Below are 16,841 nucleotides of genomic sequence, written 5' to 3' on the forward strand. Positions count from 1 at the left end.
TTTTGAAGATGAAAAATTTTTAATCTTTTTTTCACAATTTGTTTTGGTTATATGCTCATACATTCTTATTAAATATTTTTACACTTGGTTGCAACTACTTTGTTATTTCTACATCTTAGGTGAATGCTGAAAAGGAAAACGATATCATTGTTCATTAAATAAATTAAGAAAATAGTGGTTTATGTAGAAATTGGAGAGAACTGTTTTATATTTCGTTGAACCACAACAGTGCTTGTTGTGAAATGTAATTAAATGCTTTGCCCTCTTGGAACTTGATTTGTGTGTATCTGAGACCTATTAACATAGTGCTAACTGCTAAGCATACTGTTTATCTTGTTCTGGGCATTGAAGTTTCAGTTTTTAAAAAATCCTTGAAAATGTGTTCTGTGAAACCTCCCTTCCTACATATTTTCTTCTAACAACTAGATTTGGGGTAGAATTGAATTTTTTTCTTATTTAATTTGTACAGTATGAAGGATCTGTAAAGCTTTGCTCAAAGTTTTGTGCATTTGTAAACACTATCATGATATTCTCAATTTTATGTGTAAACTTTATTGTCTACTTTAGTGACTGACATTAATGAATCGTTTTCATTAGGTTTAATTTTTCTCCATTAGTTTTTATTGTTTTTTTGTTTTGTTTAAAGGATTAGAGAAATCTGCAAATGTGTTTTATGAATAAGCAAATTTGTAAACTTCTGAACTTCAGTGAAAGATTTAGTTCATAAGCATAATTTAGAAGAATGTTCTTTTTACACTAGTTTGGTTGTACAATTATTAGTTGCTTTTTTTAAAAAAATGCAACACAGTGTTAAGTGAAATGTAGTTTCTAACTTTGTATTTCAAGTTGTCAAAGCATCAACAATGAAAAAGCCCATTGGGAAACTTTATTGAAAATTTCAGATAGAAATATTCAGTGTAGTTGAGGTCAGTCTTAACCCCACTAGATGAAAATCTAGGATTATATATGCAAGTAAGAAAACATATACATTGTTAGGTAGAAATTGTCATGTTGGATAAAAATAAGGAAGGCTAAAAGTTTTACTCAAACTCCAGCTTTGTTTTACAGGATTCTGTGATTGTGTACAGGTGTGGGTCAAGTGTGAAAAAAATCTACTTATAATCTTAAGAACACTTGAAAAATGAGTAAAGAAAATGTTAAATTGCTGCTAATGAAATCTTTCAGAAAGAATTTCTGGCAGTGGTCACTAAAAATTATTGCCCACCCTCACAAAATTGCTACATTTAAATTGTTTTACTTAAATTGTTTTACTGGCAGTTCTATAGTAATCCAAACTTTGCAAACCAGACATAGCATAATGGTCATTGAAAGAATGGCCACAACGTTGCCAGCAGATACTGCTTTGGCATCATTCAGCAGTTTTTGTTTTTAAAAATAAAGTCTTGAAATACTGTTCAATAAACTTGTCACAAAATAAAAACAGGCTGATGCTTTTAATGCTTTAATTGAACAAAAGTATTGAATATATATATTATCAGGGTTTTTTCTTTTTTTTTCTTTTTTTTTTTTTAACTCCTAAATATATTTTGTGGCTTTGGAAAGGTGGATTTGGTGATCTTAGAGATGACAATTGTTGCTTATCCTTGTCTGCTATCTGTTAATACTGAAGTGGAAAAAAGAAGATGCCTGGAACGGCAGGGAGGAACTTGATTCTAGGTCAAATCTGTGATATCCACCTTTTCAGGGTTTGTGTGGTTTTGCTAGCAAACTGCTTATATATAAGGACTTGAACCAGGAGTCCATGTGCTCCTTTTCACAGGAATGTAATGGGAAAGGGAATTAGAATTTAAAAAATTGATTACAGTAAGAAATGGGGTAAATCTGCATAGAGTCTCAATTGCACACCTCTAAAGCTTTGTGTGTGTGTGTATGTGTGTGTTGTTTTTGCATATGTAAGGTATTTGAGGAGAAGAAAGGAATCAAAAATATTGCTGCTTCTGATAATGATGCTCTTGTTTTTGTCTCTTCCATGTTTGTTCAACTTCTGAAAAGATGAGCAAATGAAATTTTCATAAACTTCACAGTCCTTTTAAAAAAGGTTCCTGTATTAGAATTAGGAACTAGTGGGCTGCAGCTTATAATCAAAGCTCTTTAAAAAAGAAGTCACTTCCTTTACTATGAAAGCCCATATTTGAATTGTAATAACTTCTTTTAGATGTGTTTAGACGTACTTAATTTGAGGTAGTAGTTGAGCAGTTTTACTTTTTAAAACTTTTTTTTTTAGACAGGATCTTGCTATGTTGCCCAAGCTGTCCTTGAATTCCTGGGCTCAAGAAATCTTCCTGCCTCAACCTCCTAAGTAACTGGAACTGCAGGTGTATGTCACAATGCCTATGAGCCTTTTTAGAATTATGAAGATTGACTAAGCACTTGAATGAAATCGGCTCCCCTCACATACCCAGAATGGCCTTTACCATCTGAAAGGGGTGGACTCTGATAACTTTTTTTTTTGCTCAGGAGAGATTGCTTCTATAATTCATTGTTTTCTGCTTTTCAGTGTTTTGTAGCAGGAAGTATTTATTAATTGTGTGCATCCATCACTGTTCTCCCAAAAGTAGAGAGTATTTTTGTCTGTCTGTTTTAAGTCTCAGTCTTGCTGTTTGCTCAGACTGGCCTTAAACTCAACAACCCTCCTGTCTCAGCCTCCTCAGTGAGCTGGAATTACAGGTGTGCATCACTGCCTCTGGCTTAAAAATAGAGCTTTTTAAAGATATGGTAGAATCTAAATTTATAACTTTGCTTTTTTATTTTAAAGATTGATTTCAGTGTCATCTTTTTAGTGTAAATTCTGATAGGTTACTGATTTGTAAAATGTTTTGGAAACTACTCTGGTAGCAGCACAATTCTCTCGATGCTGTAGTGACTTCTGGGAAAACCTTTTCTGTTCAACAACATAAGCTCATCTATTGGTGCGTGCTCAGGTAAATGTTACTTCTTCACATGGTGTACCTGGGTTTATTCTTGGTACTTTGAACTGAGCCTCAGAAGGATCCTAGAATGTGACTCCTTTTCTGGGTTGCCATAACTAGCAATGAGCAACCAAGGTAGAATGCTTTTCTGCATATGCTCTGCCAGTGAACAGGCCAAGAGGGATAAAAAAGCCACACCTAATGTAGACATACCAGCCCCAGGTACAAGAGGGCAGCATTGTAAAAACCCTCAGACAATATACCATGCTTGGGAGACATTTCACTAAATATATATACCTTGAATTCTGTTGAACTCCAGGGGCCTCCCTTCATTTAAGAGTAGGACATAAAGACTTAGTGAAACAGTTATAGAGAAGTGATAAATGGCACAGCAGAACATTGGAAGTGGCAGCACAGCTGTCAGACATCTAGACTCTGACCTTGGTAAAAGAGTTTCAAATCATTTTTCCTAACTGATGGCTTACTATTTTATGTTAAGAGGAAAGCAACTGGGGAAAATGGTCAATGACCAGCAAAAAAACAAAAGGTGTTGAATCAGATTAACATCCCAGGAATGAGTTGTGCAGTGCTTCAGATAAATTGCCCCTGCGTGTTTCAGTCTCCATTCTGCTGCGAATTTTTTCCTTTTGCTTGCTTATAGAGTAAATCTCTGGTAACCAGAAACTGCATCTCATTTAGACTGAAGCCCCTTCACTGTTAACTGCTGTAGCCCTGCCCTTTCTAGTGGGACGATATCCTTATAACACTTGATTAGTGAATAAGGCTTGTCACATGCATTTGTGCTTCATATCAAATGGTAACAACCACATTCTACCACAAATCACCTCTTAATCTTTGCAGAGTGGAAAGGAAGGGTAAAAAAATTCAGCTGCTTAAAGTGCCTTGAGTCATATTTAGTGGTAATGCTGCTGGTTACCCCAAGAAATCTTTGGTTCTACTTTGAAGTGATTTATGCTACTTTACTGCACTTCACACATTGGTTTCAGTGGGAGTGGGAGTGGGAGGTTGTACAGCCTTTATACATAACTTGGCTGTCATGAGGCCTATGGAAAAAGCAGAGCCCCCACTGCTATAAATCTGGCTACAATGCTAGAAGGATTAATGCAAGTACTGTTTCCTGAAATAGATCCAGCTTTGCTTCTGTGACCATTTAATTGATTTGTTGAAATTAGAGATACAGTATCTGTTGTCTTCGTGCTTTTGAGACATTCCATGTGAATGGACAACTCAGCTGTAGCTGAGTTATACTTAACAAAATTTTGAACAGTGCATCTAGCTCACCTAGGTGGAAAAGGAAGCAGAGTAAAGTGCCTATTCACACGTTTTCCAGTTGAGTTATGTAAGTGCTTCGTTATACTTGTACTGGGTACCTCATACCACAGGAACCAGGTGAAGGCCTTCCTGACCAGTTGCTTAAACAGAAACAAGTGTAAACCAGTCTGTTGTGTATAGTTTTCTTATTGTTGAAATCTTCCTGTTTGTTCTACTTTGCACACAAATTTTGAAGAGTAACTCCTCTAAAGATCTCCTGCATCCCAAATGAGTTATTTCAGTGAGGGATAGGGGTGCTTGCCTTATGAACAATAGGTAATTTACTTTTCCACAGGTTCTGGTCTGCTACTTTGCATTCAGCTCCTTTTGTGCCATAGGTCACTGCACACTAGAAGTACCCCTCCTGCTGCTGCCCTGGGGTTACTCAGGAAGATGGTCTAATATTGTCTTGATACTTAGCAGGTGATAGGCATTAAAGAATGTAAATTCTCTGAATTAGATTTCTGGTACCCCCCCAAAAAAATTCTAGTAGGACAGGGTGGGGGTGAAGAATTGACTGTCCTATAGATGTTCTTTGAAAATGATACCACATTTTCTGAGATTACTACTGGCTTATTTGCACCATTCTTGCAGTTCAAAGTTTATTCCTTTGAAGACCTTTAAATCCAGAGTCTAGCAATTTCTCCTGTTTTGCTTACTGTCCTAGTAGTCACACAAATAAGGAAAATGTGATGGATGTAGAATTATTTTCCATCTTTGTGCAAAGCTAGTTAGGATAGATCATGGGGATAGGCCACATGAGCTTCACTACTTACTTTTAGTGGCCAAGTGAATTTCAGATTGGGCTGAATTAATTACAGGATGTCACTTGGTATAATGGATGGACAGAAATATTCTTGGGATCAGGTTCTGATTCTTTGAGTAATATAACCCAGGACAAGTCACTTCCATCACTGCCTTCGGTGTTTAGCCTACAAATTGAGGTAAAGCCAAAATATCCCCTAATCAGTTTTGATAATTCTGTCATTCTATGAACCTAGCTATTCTGTTTCTTTCTGGAAATCTGTAGTAAGTTTGGTTTTTAAGAGAGACCAGGAGTGGAACACAAAATTTAGGGCCAGCTTCTTTATTCCATTTTTTTTTTTTTTTTCCTTTTTTTTTTTTTTTTTTTTTTTGGGTACTGGGGATTGAACTCTGAACCTTGTGCTTGTGAGGCTGGTGCACCACTGAGCTAAATCCCCAGCCTTATACTGCTTTTTCTAATACAATAATGATGCGCATTGTAGCTTGAGAACTTCAGAAGGGAAGGGTCTTTTCTCCTTCAAGGGTTGTCCCTGTCCTTATGGTTATGTCCTCCAGAGTATGTAGAACAGAGGCATTCCTCCTGAGTGTCCCATGAACCAACAAAGAGTTGGTACTGCACAAAGACAAGAACCCAAAGATGTACTTAGGAATTTGTGTGCACTTAAAAGGAGAAACAGTACACATTTTGCTTAGCAGAGAGGTCATTTTGTCATTCCTCATGGTTGGTCCCACTTGTCACAGTAATTGTAGAATTTGCATTATTGCCCCTACTTTTCAGGTGAGAAAAACTGAGGCAAAGAGGAGAGTAATTTGCTCAAGGTCTTGATAGTAAGGGGCAAACAATTATAGATGCCAGGATGACATCTATGATATATACTGTTTCCTGCCTCTTGTTGACTTTGAGGGAAAATGTGGAAAGCCACCAGTAGCAGTCCTGTGTCATGAATCTTGAGTCTCTTAAGGAAGAAGCTTTTGCCCTGTTCCATGCCTTTATACTTCCCCAGCGCCAAGTATAAGGTGGGGGAATGGAAGCATTACCTGTTGGTAAGGCTTCTCCATGTCTGCAGTCAAGCTCATGCTTATAAAATGGTAACCATACTTGTTTTGAAGTAGGCAGGTGGAGACAGTGTGTTCAGTTTCTAGATGGGGAAAACTACCCCAATACAATCCTCATTTGCTTGAAGGTTGTGTGTTCCTCTTCAGTCTGCTGCTTTGCTCATCCAATTCTGAGGATAGGCTCTCTGAAGAGTTGGGTACAGGTTGAATTTGTTCCATTTTGGAGATGTCTTTGGGTATGCTCGAGTTGAATTAATGGTTGCAAAATTTTTTTTACCTTCACCCAGTACCCATTTTTTTAAATTGTACTTCCCTTCTTTTGACTCTTTGCACATTTTAAACTTTGGAGTTTTGCCATGTATGGCAACCAGGCTTCTTAGTAGCATATAGCTTTAAATCAAACTTAGTGTTTAGAATTTTAGTTTATGAACACAGTTTTAGTAGCACTGAGTCATCTGTATGAATAAGTGGCATTTTGTAGGTCTACCTTTGGTTCAATTTGTGACATGAATAATGTCGGAGTTGCTGATTTAAATTTGGAGGACCTTTGAATTAGAGAAGAAAACTGCCTTTTCTCTATTCCTTGAAGTTTAGGAAGAATGAAGAGTGGTAGTGGTGGATGTGGTTTTAATTTTTTTTTTTTTTTTTTTTTTTTTTTTGTACTGGGGATTGAACTCAGGTCCTTGAGCTTGCAAGGCAGGCAGCAGAACCACTGATGGTGGTTTTTCATTCTTATTGAAAAATGGTATTCAATGGGTGGTGCTCTTTCCTTTGGGAGCATTTAGAGGATTTCCTGATTGGCTTCTAAGACTTGATCCCGCAGTGCCAACATGCCAAGGTAGGCAACAGATGTAAACATGTCTTTGTCAGAGTGGTCCTGCAACCCAGACATTTTGATCATCTATTTGTCCTTGCAGCCTCTCTGTGCAAATTCTGTACCATGACCTATGATAGTTGAAGATTACAGGCCTGACTTTTCTCAACTAGGCTTTTGAGAGTAAAAATTCCCATGTTTGAAAGATTGATGTATGAATTTCAGCCCATCGGGCACTGAATTGAAGCCATCTCAACCCAGGGGAAAAGATTTATGAAAAGCAAAATTTAGAGCCTTCCAAGCCAGAGAAGATGCCATTTAAGGGGGGGTGGTCAGATAGTTACTCCTAAAACTGCAGCTACTTAAGAGGCTGAGGCAGGAGGATCACAAGTTTGAAGGCAGCCTGGTTAGCTTAGCCAGACCCTGTCTCAAAAAGAGCTGAGGGGGCTGGGGATTTGACTCAGTGGTTCCTCCACTTGCCTCCTAAGCGCAAGGACCCCATTTCCGTCCCCAGTACCAAAAACAAACAAACAAACAACTGAGGATATAGCTCAGTGCTAAAGCTCTTCTGGGTGTTATTCCCATTTTGGGGGAGGGTTGTACTATTCTTAGTAGATGAGTGTGAGATTCCCTATCAACAGTGGTATGCTGGTAAACTGGCCCCCCATGTGATGGGATGCCTTAATTTTAGCATTTGACCTATTTCTATAGTTTTTAACTTTAAGGCCACCTACTTACAGTTTTGTTTTTTTGTTTGTTTTGTACTGGGAATCAAACTCGGGACCTTGTGCTTACCAGGCAGGCACTACACCGTTCTTTCTACTTAACAGTTGGCTCTTATAATAAAAGCTTGCTCCCATACACTGATAGTCTTCTCTCAGGTGTTTTGAGTTTACATTATGTGCACAGGTCCATACTGTATAGCAAGAGATACAGAAAGCATTTATTCTAAAGAAGATTGTCTTAGTTGACAGGCAAGCAGTCAGAGAAGTATTGAAAAAATAGGTCATGTAGATTTAGTACTGCAAGAAAAAGAAAATTTGCTAGAGAGATGAAAAAGTTATGTGAACTAGGCTTAATAATCATAGCTAATGTGTGCTGATGACAATTCTAGCATGTGTACTAAGTACTTTGTATTTAGCAATATGCATACATTATTTACAATTTTGCACTAACCCTTGGAAATGGATAATGCCCCCACTTGTATCTGAGTAACCTGATGGTTTGAGAGATTCAAGTTTTTTGTTTTTTCCTCCAAGTCACATGGATAAGACATCAATCTGGTTCAGCTATCTTGTGGTTAGGAAGGAAGGAGTAAGACCAGTATTTGGAGCATGGTCACTGCAGAAAAACTCATAATGTTGTCCACTATATCAAATTGCTGTTGATTATAGAAGGCAGGTTCTTTTAGGAAACAAGGATTAGCAATAGTCCAGAGCTCTAAATGGATTGTGTTTTGGTTCTGATTTCACTGTATATATGTGGGCTTAGCCATATCACATCTTCCCTCTCTGACTTGTGTTGAGGAACGTGGAGTATGGTTACTCAGTTCCTTTTCAGTTGTTTTTATGTTTTGTTTTGTTTTGTTTGGAGACAGGGTCTTGCTATGCAGTAGTTAAGGCTGGCCTTGAACTCTTGGCAATCATCCCGCCTTGGCCTCCTGAGTGCTGGGACCACCATGCCTGGTATCCTTTTCAGTTCTAATATTTTGTGAATTTTAAGTTACAAACATGAGAATGAATGAGGCATCTTTAAAGGACCCTGTGTAAATATGTCCTGCTAGAGTTCAGGACTTGGAAAGCATTATGGTTGGTTGTGGGGCAAACGGGAAAGCAGAGCACAGGAGGACATGAAAGTGAATGAGACTCCCAGGTGGTGCGAAGTGACGGCAAAAGAGGTTGGCATTACATGCTCTGCTGTTTCCCTTTGTAATTCTGGATTAGCTCAGTGCAAAAGTGAAGGTAGTTGAGGCTCAAAGAGATAGTTTTTTGTGTTGGATGTTCTTAGCTCACTTCTCCATTGATGGATGGCTTCAGCAGTAGGTTGGGGCTGGATTTGGATCATTCTGAGAATCCTTGGGTTATCTATCCTAGAATGCATTACTTCAGCAGATTTTTTTTTCCCCAGTACCAGGGATTGAACTCGAGATCCTGTGCCTGTCAGGCAGGGCCTGACACCACAGAGCTACATCCCCAGCCCCAGTTTAGCAGGTATTAAATAGAATACTGCAGAATACTGCTGTGTGCTAGTCACTGAAATGACAACAGGGAGATCTTGTCCCTCTAATGAATTCGTGATCTTGTAGGGACTTACATAGCAAGCTACATATTTTGCTAGGTTTATGAGAAAATTCTGTTGGGTTGAAGACATGGAAGTTTTCTGACCTCAACGGAACAGAGGAAGCTGGGGATTTAGCTCAGGGGCACAATGCCTGCCTCTCAAGCGCAAGGTCTGAGATTGATCCCCAGTTCCACAAAACAAAAACAAAAAAACAGGAGATTGAGCTTGGAAATAACACCACCAATTAGTCTATTAGACATTTATTAAGTAAGATATGCTGGTTGACCAAGAGTACGCAAAGATCTGGTAAAGATTAACCAGACCTCTCCTACAAAACTAACCAACAAAATTTACCACTTTTATTAACTCAAATATTTAATTTGCTGTTTTTGTTTTTGAGACAGAGTCTCACTAGTACAGGCTCGTCTTAAATTTGCTGTGCAGGTTCCAGTGCCTGCCTCGCAAGTGCAAGAACCTGAGTTTGATCCCCTGTACCAAAAAAAAAAAAAAAAAAAAATTATTTTTTGCTGTGCAGTTCAGGTTGGCCTTGAGCTTGTCATCCTTCTCCCTGAGCCTGTAGAGTACTGGGATTACAGGCAAGTGCAACCACACAGGTTTTGTAAACCTGGTTTTCTAAAATTTTCCTAAAAGATTGAAAGCCTGAGGTTAATTATAATGATACTATGTGAAAAGGGAGTATAGTTTAAAGCATGTAGCTATTCAGAAGATATAAAAAAAGTGTCCAGGAGTGAGTCAGGATTTTATTATTGGTGTTTTTTTGTTTTGTTTTTTCTTTCCTCCTTTTGGTACCTGGTATCAAACTTGGGTCCTTGCACTTTCGAGGCAGGAACCACTGAGCTAAATCCTTGGCCCTGAATGAGGAGTTTTAAGCATAGATTTTTTCTTTTTCTTTCTTTTTTTTTTTTTGGTACTGGGGTTCAAACTTGCAAAGCAGGGGGCAGAACCACTAAGCTAAATCCCCAGCCCAAAGCATAGATTTTCAAACAGCTAAACTTGAAGGTAAGTTTTAAAGGCGTTAAACAGGATTTTGAAGAGATTGATAAACCCATAGGTTATAGATAATTTAAAGGGACTATGACTCAAAGCATAGAAGACTATGGAAGGTTTGGTTTTATAAAGATTGCTGATACTCGTAAGAGAAAGGGAGACATCTCTGGAAAGCAAGACGTGGTTGTGTAAAAAGCACTAATTTCTTAAATTAAGTTTAATGGTAATTTTTAGGTATACAGTACAGTTATACTCATCATTGGGCTTTTTGTATCCTTACATGATGTATCTTGGTTCTTATTTTTTCCCCATTCCTCTATCCTCCCTTTACTCCCTCCACCCTTTCCTATTTACAAAGACTTTGTTTTCATTTTTTCCTTTTCTCGTATTTTTTCTTTTCTCTACTTTCATTTCCCCTACCTTTCCCACTTCCCCTACTCTTTTAGCCCTTTCTTCCTATTTCACATTATCAGTTATACAATTTGAACCTTAATTACACTTTTAGTTTTTCACACCAGAGAAACTATTTGGTATGTACACGTGTGTCCTATTTATTTCACATAAGAGTATGGCCTCAATATGCATCCATTTAGCTATAAATGTCTCTAGTTTCGTTCTTTATGTCTGAGTAGTACTCCATTTTATAGAAAAACCACATCTTTATCTAGTCTCCAGTTGATAGGCAATTGGGCTCTTTCCAAGATTTAAACTATTACAAACTGCCACTATAAACATAGGTGCGCATATATCACTGTGGTGTGATTCTTTTATCTTTTGGAAAGATACCCAGCAGAGGAATAACTTGGTAAAATGGGACCTATAATTCTAGTTTTTTGAGATCTCCATATTTATTTCCACAGTAGTTGCACCAGTCTGCCCTCCCACCAACAATAGAGAATGGTACCTTTCTTCCCACAACCCCGTCAGCGGATATTATTGGTTGATTTCTTGATAGCAGCCATTCTTTCTGGATTGAGGTGAAATCTCATATTGTTTTCATCTGCATCTCTTGAATGACCAGTGATGATGAACATTTTTTCATATATTGATTTGCTGCTTTTACTTGTTTGTCTGAGAAATGTCTGTTCATTTCAGATGCCCATTTTTTAATTGTGTCTTTGTATTTCGGGTATCTGATTTTTTTGAATTCTTTCTCTATTCTGGATAGTAGACCTTTGAGGAACAGCTGGTAAAAAATTTTTCTCACATTGTAGGTTGTCTCTTAGCTCTGTTAGCTCTTGGTGGTTTCTCTTGCAGTGCAGAAGCCTTTTATTTTTATTTTTTATTTTTTGGTACCTGGGACTGAACTCAGGACCTTGCGCAGAGGGACCACTGAGCGAAATCCCCAGACCTAGAAGCTTTTTAAAATTTATTTATTTTCCTAGAAGCTTTTTAATAAGATGAGATCCCAGTTGATTCTTTGTGCAAGTTCCCATGCTACTGAGGATTTGTTCATAAAATCTTTTCCTATGCCAGTGTCTTTAAGGGTTCTACCCAACTTGTCTTCCAGGAAGTTTAGTGTTTCTGTTTTAATATTTAGATCTTTAATCCGCTTCTATTCTAGTTTAGTGCATGGTGAAAGATAAGGGTCTAGTTTTAATCTTTGGTAGGTTGAAATCCAGTTTTTCCAACACAATTTATTGAAGTGGCTATCTTTCCTCAAGTGAGGATGGTTGGCTTCTTTGTCAAAGATGAGGTAGCTAGCTGAGTATAGCTGGAGATGTTTCTGCATCTTCTAATCTATTTCACCGACCCTCTGGTCTGTTTCTTTGCCAGTACCATGCTGTTTTTATCATAGTGGCTTTATAGTATAGTTTCAAGTTGGGGATTGTGATACCCTCTGTCATTCAGGACCTTGCACTTGCAAGGCAGGCGGAAGAGCCACTGAGCTAAATCTCCAAACCTAGAATTGCTTTTGCTATTCTAGGTCTCTTCTGGTTCCAAATGATTTTTTTGCAGGGTTGTTTTCTCTAGTTCTGTGCAATATACTGTTGGGATTTCAGTCAGGATTGCATTGAATCTGTATAGCAATTTTGGAAGCATGGCCATTTAGGAAGCACTAGTCTGTAGAAGCAAGGCAACCTTAGAGCATCTAATCATCAAGAACGCACCTCCAGCCAGGCATGGTGGTGCACTCCTGTAATCTTCGCACTTGAGAGGCTGAGGCAGGAGGATTGCCAGGTGTTCAAAGCCAGCCTAGACTACACAGCAAGACTGTCTCAAAAAAAAATCCACTTTGATATGTTACTGTACACAAGTTGGCCCACAACAATATGGCTGGAATTTGAGTCTGGGTTCAAAATAGAAAATGGATGGAATAGGACTGGCTTTAGGGAGCATTGAGTACTGGTAATAGGGAAAAATTCTCTAGAAAACCTGAAAATGAGACCTAGCATAGGAAAAGCTGGTGCTCAGTGCATCTGTTTGGCCCAGACTAAAAAAATTCTTTCTCTGGGTGATCTTAAAGAAGTTATAGTTTGTGAAGATTACAGTTGTTGCCTATGGTTTTACCACCTCACATAATCATTGGTGATGCCTTTCTTGTTTTACCCAGGGGAGGACCTGTAATTTTTCATTTAACATTTTTAGGTTTGGTTTGATTTGTTGTTGTTTTTTATTTTTTAAATTTTTGTTTATTTTTTTTGTTCCAGGGATCAACTCGGGTCCTTCCGCTTGCGAGGCAGGTGGCAGCACCTCTAAGCTAAATCCCCAGCCCCTTTTTTTGGTTTTTTGAGACAGGGTCTCACTGTGTAGTGAGACTGACCTGGAACTTACTATGTAGCTCAGGCTGGTCTCAAATTTAACAGCAGGCCTCAGCCTCCGGAGTGCTGGGATTACAGGCGTGTGCCACCACGCCCAGCCTGATTTGGTTTGATTTCGTTGTTTTGTTTTTATTTTGGTACTGGGGATTGAACCCAGGATCTTCACACTGAGTTACATTTCCATCCCTTTTTTATTTTTTATACTGAGACAGGGTTCGTTATATTGCCAGCTGGGCATGAACTTGTAGTCCTATGCCTTAGCTTCCCAGAGTGCTGGAATTAATGGTATGTGGCACTACATCTGGCTTGAATTTTTTTAATGAAAACTTTGAGCATGCAGAAAACTTGAAAAAATTGTACAGTCTATATTTGTATACTATTGTTTAGATTCTATGATTTAATTTTACTCGTTTTGCTATATATCGTTTCCACAATGTATGTTTGTGGTACATTTCAAAGAAGTAGAGATCAGTATATTTCTTCTCTAACATTTCATCATGTCTTAAGTTCAGTACTTGTTTGTGGGTTGTTTTATTGTTTGTTTATAATCAGAAATGCATCCTAAGTGTATCATTAGGTAAAAGTGCCAAGTATAAACATTCCTGTGACCTGTGTTCCTATCATGATAAAGAATTTTTCTGTTATCTTTTCGAGTTCTTTTTGCTTTTTCTACCTCTAGGAAAGAAGGCAGGGCTCTAGTGTTCTGATTTTTTTTTTTTATTATAGATTAGGTTGTGCTTGTTGCAAAACTTTATAAACCAAATCTATGCTTTATCATTGAGATTCATCCATTATTAATAATTTGTTCTTTTTGTTGCTGAATAGTATTCTTAAGTATTACTTTATCCATTCTCCCTCCCTCTCTCTCTCTTTTTTTGCTGAAACAAAGTCTTACCATGTAGTTCAGACCAGACTTGAACTCATTACGTAGCCCAGGCTGGCCTTCAGCTTGAGGCCATCCTCTGTCTTCGGCCTCCTGAATGCTGGGATTTCCATTTTCATATTGATGTACACTGGGTTGTTTTAGGTTTCTAAAACTGATATGAACATTCTTGAAAAAATCTTTGTGGACACTTTTAATTTCTTTAGGATAAAGACTTAAGAATAGAATTATTCTTCGGCTAGGTATATATTTGACTTTCTGATAAGCTTGCCAGATTGTTTTCCAGAGTGGTGCATTTAATGCGTTCAGTAAGAATGAGTGAGTCTCTCATCAATGCTTGCCAACATTTGGTATTATTGGTCTTTTTACTTTTAGCCATTGTGGTGGGTATGTAACTGTATCTCAGTGAGGTTTTATTTTGTATTTCCATGATAACTAATGTTGTGGTTCACTTCTTTTACTCTTATTTTCCTTTATGAAGTATCTAACCAAATCTTAGACTCTTATTTAATATGTAGCTGTACAAGTCCTGCATTTAAATTTTTAAAACTCAATTATAGAAAATCAGGGTAGGAAAAATTTACTCCAAGACATTAGTTCAAATGAAAAAGGCCTGAAGGTGTGAATTAAGCAAAAGCATTTTCACCATTTATTCAGCAAAGTTATGAATATCAACTCTATACCAAGTACTAGTATTAGGAATGTAGAGATAATACCTAATGTTAGTTTCAAGGAGCTCATACATTATGAGAGGAGACAGATGAAAGTAAAAATTCTGGTGTAATGGGTTTTTTTGGGGTTTTTTTTTTTTTTTTTTTTTTTTGGTACCGGAGATTGAACTTGGGTCCTTGTGCTTGCAAGGCAGGCAACGGAACCGCTGAGCTAAATCCCTGGCCCTAGTGTAATGGTTTTAAGGTTAAGTCCATTTCTGCCTTTGAGTACCCACCTACTAGATTGATTTGTGTATGTGGATCAGAAAGGACAACCTGTCTGGAACATACTTGGGTGTTGAGATGATTTAGACAACGATTAGGTCTTACAGTGCCTTGTAGACTATAATAAGAACTTTGGGTTTTATTTTGAGTATTTGGAGAAGTTATTTCAGAGTTTTAAACAGAGAAACGACATGATTTGGTTTCTGTTTGGCTAATAAATGCAGAAGTGTGCATGGTTGCGTTGCAGAAAGATTTAAGAGGAAACCATTGCAGTTTTCCAGAGGAGAGATAGTAAAAGTTCTACCCAGGGCAGGTAGGCAAGTATCCATAGAGAACCATATCATATCAGGCCCTAGGATGACAAGAGATTCACTATGCGAGAAAGTCATAGAATCATGTGAGTGCATGGATATGTTTGGTGAACCCAGAAGTAGCCTTGGATGATTAGTTGCGTGGGTGAGTGAATGGAAAGAGATGGGGCCAGTTGCACTGGGAATGCAGGGTTATATTACACAGTTCACTTCTGTGTAGATGTGCCCTCTAGAGCTGTGCAACAGGGTAGGTTGCTAGGGGGTTTAATGCTAAACCAGAGGGCTATGGATACCTATATAATACTTTTAATTAGAATAGAGACTGTAGAAACTGGCATCAGGGATGACTGAGTGAGGCAGTGTTAGGGAGGATAAACCAAGGGAAGGTAAAGTAAAGCCTGATGCTGGATGGGGTTGTTGAAGTAGAGGCTTTGGGCTTAGAATGAATAGTCAAGAGGAATTCGGTATGTCTTGGGGGAAGGATGCTAATGAGCCCCACCGCCCCATGCTGCTAATAGAACCCAGGGCCTTCACACTGAGGTACATTCTAGCCCCCACCCCATGTTCCATTTTGAGACAGTCTGAGTTGTCCAGGTTGGACTTTAACTTGCTATCCTCCTGCCTCAGCCTCCAATAGTGCTGGGATTATAGGCATGTGCCACCATTACCTCGTTTAAAATGTATAAAATGAACAGCATAAAGTACTGAAATAAGTATTTAGAGTACATAAAACTCTGACCATTTCACTCCAAAGTATCTAAAACTCATATTTTTTGTTGTTTTGCTATGAATTAAACCTAGGGCTTGTATATACTAAATAAATGCTCTACCATTGAGCTGTACCCTCAATCATGTATCTTCTACTTTTCTGCATTTATTTTGTACTATATATTCAAATCTACTATTTATGCATGTACAATTGAAGTTTAAAATAATGTCATACTATTTTTTGTGGGGGGTACTGGGGTTTGAACTCATGACCTTGTGCTTGCAGGCATGGTGCCACTGAGCTAAATCCCTGGTCCAATGTCATAACTTTTTAGTGTCACACTCTGACCATTTTTTACTACTTGGTTTTCCAGATCATAGCAGTATAATATGGGTTTACATTTTTTTTAGCTGCTACTCAGCATCCTGTTGATTTAAATGCACAGTAATGAACTTGGTCATCACTTAGTTGTTACTATCATTGATCTTAGACAAAAGGCCAAGAAGTGATTTACCTTAATAGATCTTTAAGCTCCCTCAGGTTTTTCACTATTTTTAGCAATGGTGAAATGAACAGTCTTTTTCATTTGTTTCTTTACTGTCTGTGCAAACACTGCCTCCAAGAATATGCAAAGTTAACAGGTATGAAGTTGAAATTATAATTTAGCAAAAGCTGTGGTCCTGCCTGTCCTATTCTGATTTGTCTGGGGCATCCCCAAAAAAGTGATGGGGTGGTCAGAAGGGCATGGTGGTGCATGCATGTGATCCCAGCACTTGGGAGGTTGAGACTGGAGGATTGTTTAGAGTTTGAGGCCAACCTGGCCTCATAATGAGTTCAAGGAGACCCTAAAACCCAAACAAATACCGTGGTAGGTTTTTCATCATTGGATGCACTTAAGCAGAGGTTGAGGTGCTATAAAGGGGTAATATGTAAAGCAAGTTGAATTTAAGCCAGGTGTGATGGTGCACACCTGCAATCCCAGCACTCAGGAGGCTGAGGCAGGAGGTTCACTGTGAGTTCGAGACCAGCCTGGACTACATAGTGAGCCAGGCCAGT

The 16,841-nt window shown here is 38.2% G+C and overlaps 1 protein-coding gene across 6 annotated transcripts in view; it reads left to right on the top strand.

Moving 5' to 3' along the window:
• The window catches only part of LOC104873345 (RNA-binding protein 12), a 52,260-nt gene that overhangs the window by 16,294 nt on the left and 19,125 nt on the right, over positions 1 to 16,841 (top strand). The gene's annotated exons all lie outside the window — the stretch shown is intronic.

The sequence above is a fragment of the Fukomys damarensis genome, unplaced genomic scaffold (genome assembly GCF_012274545.1).
Source record: "Fukomys damarensis isolate Sample0158 unplaced genomic scaffold, DMR_v1.0_HiC HiC_scaffold_22, whole genome shotgun sequence".
NCBI lineage: Eukaryota > Metazoa > Chordata > Mammalia > Rodentia > Bathyergidae > Fukomys > Fukomys damarensis.